Source organism: Belonocnema kinseyi, chromosome 6, assembly GCF_010883055.1.
Source record: "Belonocnema kinseyi isolate 2016_QV_RU_SX_M_011 chromosome 6, B_treatae_v1, whole genome shotgun sequence".
Classification (NCBI taxonomy): domain Eukaryota; kingdom Metazoa; phylum Arthropoda; class Insecta; order Hymenoptera; family Cynipidae; genus Belonocnema; species Belonocnema kinseyi.
In genome coordinates this window covers 103,914,566-103,918,648 of record NC_046662.1, presented here as the reverse complement: position 1 = coordinate 103,918,648, position 4,083 = coordinate 103,914,566, and the positions used below count along the sequence as shown (strand labels likewise).

The window sequence follows — 4,083 nt, the reverse complement described above, 5'->3', positions numbered from 1 at the left end:
GAATTCAAATTCGGTATCAAAAATCACCCATCACGTCATGGTTCAGCCATAACCTCAAAAAATGACGAAAAATCATGCACTGAGGCAAATAAATTTCAAAATGATGCGAGTGATGCAAATTTTCACTTCAAAAACATGTCGACAATTGTGAAGGATCAACCCTTGCCTGATATCAACTTATTTAACATAACTTTACCGAACAGAACCTGACCTCACCTAACCTGAAATAACAGAAATTTATTGAACTACATGTAAAGCTCTGGAAGCATATTTTCCCAGTAACAAATGTGTGCTACATCGAATGGGTCAACTCGAGCCTAACCTAGAAATAAATCTAACCTAGTCTAACCTAACCTTACGAAACACAATTAAACTGATTGTGTTGTCCCGTTGTGTTTGCGGTACCGTTTTATTCAGCTTCGACTTAACCTACATATAGGTTTAACCTATCCTAACCTAACAAAACCTGACCTAACCGATTACGCTGGCAACCCTGTTCTTGCGTACTTTCATATTTTAACATTAATAGCAGTAAATATCTGGAGTTTTGTAACCGCTTGTTGCGAGCATTATTCGCCTGTGTCTGTAACCAGGGCACGTGGGTTACGTGAAGTTAAGTTAGGTTTTTTTAGGTTAGGATAGGGTTGACCTCTTCGCAGGTTAAGCCCAAGCTGATTCAAACGGTACCGCAAACACAACGGGACAACACAATCAGTTTAATTGTGTTTCGTGAGGTTAGGTCAGGTTAGGCTAGGCTAGATTTATTTCTAGGTTAGGCTAGAGTTGACCCATTCGATGTAGCACACATTTGCTACTGGGAAAATATGCTTCCAGAGCTTTACATGTAGTTCAATAAATTTCTGTTAATTCAGGTTAGGTGAGGTCAGGTTCTGTTGGATAAAGTTATGTTAAATAAGTTGATATCAGGCAAGGGTTGATCCTTCACCGTTGTCGACATGTTTTTGAAGTGAAAATTTGCATCGCTGGCATTATTTTGAAATTTATTCGCCTCAGTGGATGATTTTTCGTCATTTTTTGAGGTTATGGCTCAACCATGACGTGATGGGTGATTTTTGATACCGAATTTGAATTCAGCGCCTTAAAATCCATAGGAATACGTGTGTCTTGTTACCAGATCCGCACACTTTTTTTGTGTGGCTGTGTTATCAACACAGTACATAAATTTTCAAACAAGTATTTAAATTTCTCAACAAGGGGATTATCGTTCCCCAAAAGAAATAAAATTTCAACCACCTGATTGAATCTTCCAAGGAAATTAATTTTGAACCAAAATGATGAATCACTAAATTTGAAAAAAGAATAATTTTTAACAAAGTATTTCATCTTTCGAATAAATATTTGAAGTTAAACAAAGATATTTAAAAACATTTAAAATAAAAAATATTTTTAAAATATATATATTTGAACTTTCTAAAAGTTGGGCTTTCAGTTTTTATGTTAAAAATTAAACTAACTTGTTGAAAATTTGTTTGTTTAAAATTAATTTTCTAACTGAAAATTTAACAAAGTGGTGGGAAATTCAACTTTTTCGTTGAAAATGCATCTATTTTAGTTGAGGATTGAACTCTTTTTTTTCTAATTCGTCTTTTTGATTAAGTTCACCTGTTATTTCTTTAAAATTTTAATCTTTCTTTGTTTGAAAGTTGAACTAGTTCGTCCATTCATGAAAAACTGTACGATTTTATCAAATCCTCCCTTACCTAATTCACTAAATTCAACAGAAAAATGTAGTTGGAAAAAATTTTGTGAAATAAGAGCGGTCGAAACTTTTGAACCATAACAAAGGAGGGTGCATGCTTCAGAATTTCAGAATAAAAGTTTTTGTATTTAGGCACAGCCCCTTGCTTGGCATGTATAAAAGTATAAAACGAAACAAACATTTTTTAAATAAAATTTACCTGAATTTAAAAAAGTTAATCTTTGCTCACTTAAAAAATTATAACTTAAACACGAGTTCTATTTATTAGCATGTTTGACTTCATAGCGGCACCGCCAGATAATTTTTTATTACAAAAATCAACGGATATTTTATTTTCCAAATAAAACGTAACAACTTTTCAGCAATAGCGGTTTTCGATTTTTTTAAATCAGGTATTTTGTCAAGGTGCCATTGCAATTTAAACAAATTAAAAGTTGGCCCTCTAAACCTTAAATCCTGCAAAAGAAGAAATATCATTTTAGCAGATCTTGGCATCAAGAAAAATTATAAAAATTTGAGTGTTTGAGAAAAAAATGATATATTAAGAAATGCATTATTTTAAATTGTACAATCAAATATTTGGCTAAAAAATTATGCATTTCGTTATAAATTTGTTTTTGTTGGAAAATTAATTTTCTAAATTAAAAACTCATCCGCTTGGTTCGAAATTGAACTATTTTGTAAAGTTCAGAATCCGGAGACTGCGACAGAGACCTAAAATTAGAATAAACTTGATTTATATGGTGTGAGTAAACACTAATAACCTGTAAAACATAAATATTTAGCACAGAAAATACTGGCAGGTCGGAAAGAAAATAACAACATAACCTGCAAACTGTCAAAATTGCAAGAGCGGTTTTACCACATTTGAAGACAATTCGCACTTTTCTCTTCTGCAATTGTAATAACACTGTTAAATTTAATTTAACTTGACCCACTTGAAATGCAATTACATTGTTTTGTAAAAATAAAATCAAAACATACTAAAAGCCGACATTCTCTCTGTAAGCCACATACGCCGGACCCGGGCCGTCTAATCTGTTCCCTTTTGACAAGATCGACATTGCACATGTGGCTCAACAAGTTGCGCCAGCGTGCGTGAGAATCCATATAAACGTAAGGTGGTGAAAGGTTAGGTGCTGGGTCCCGAAATGGCCTGCAGAGCAGTGATCCCAGATCTGAAACGATATGTGGTCCAATACTATGACCGGGCTTTGTCCGTGTGAATATAGTAGTTATATTTTAATAGTCTTATTTATATCTTAATCCGCATTTGAAAGAAATTAGAGAAATTGGCGATTTTGGAATTCATCTCGTTTGGATAAAAACTCAATTATTTGATTCAAAAATTAATTATTTTGTTGAAAATGTAACTATTTTGTAAAAAAAAGTGATCTTTTTTATCAAAAGTTCAACTAGTTTTTTAAAAATTTTATTTTTTTAATTTGAAGGTTCATCTCTTTCGTTGAAAATACATTTTTGAAACTGACAATTAATCAATATCATTTTTGGTTAAGAAATCATGTGTTTTGTTAAAAGTTCGTCTTTCTTTGTAGAAATTAAATTGTTTTATGAAAAATTTATACTTTCTGATTAAAAATTACATTTTTCGGTTGAATTATCAACTATAAATATTTTTTGGTTGTAAGTCGTTCTGTTGTAAATGCAACTATATTGTTAAAAACTAAAACCATAATTTTTGGGTGGAAATACTGTACATCTACGTGGGTTTAAAAGTCGATTATTTCACTAACAGTTGAACTACTTTGTAAAAAAAAATACGTTTTTTAACAAGGTTTTTTAATTATGGTTGAAAATTCAACTATTTGGTTGAAAGTTTAACTCTTTCATTGAAAACTCATATTTTTCGCTTAAAAAATTCAAGTTTTTGTAAATAATTCGTCTTTTTTTACTTTAAAATTAAATAATTTCTTTAAAAATTCATGTATTTTGATTAAGATTTGTCTTTTTTTGTAAATCATCAATTTTCTTGGTCGACAATTCATCTGATTGGTTGAAAATTTAACAACTTTATTTAAAATTAATTTTTTTGTTACAAATTATTTATCTTTATCTGAAAATGTAACTATTATATGATTGATTAAAAATTAATCGTATATATTGGTTAAGTTGGAAAATCGTTTTTTTTTTATAGAACATTAATCTTTTTTGTCAAAAATTCACCTTTTCCCTTGAAAATTTGTTTTTTTTTTGTTCAATTCAATTTTTGAGCACAGTTTTTATCTGGAAATTGTACTAAGTTTTGGTTGAAACTTTATCCTGTACATTGTAATAGTTAAAACACCAATTATTTCATAGAAAATTAATTTATTTTGTTGAAAAGTAAACTTTTGGGTTGAAAA

The 4,083-nt window shown here is 30.3% G+C and overlaps 1 protein-coding gene across 1 annotated transcript in view; it reads right to left on the bottom strand.

Annotated features, from left to right (window-relative positions):
- Positions 1-4,083, bottom strand: part of LOC117174268 (DNA polymerase zeta catalytic subunit) — a 198,175-nt gene that overhangs the window by 136,787 nt on the left and 57,305 nt on the right. The gene's annotated exons all lie outside the window — the stretch shown is intronic.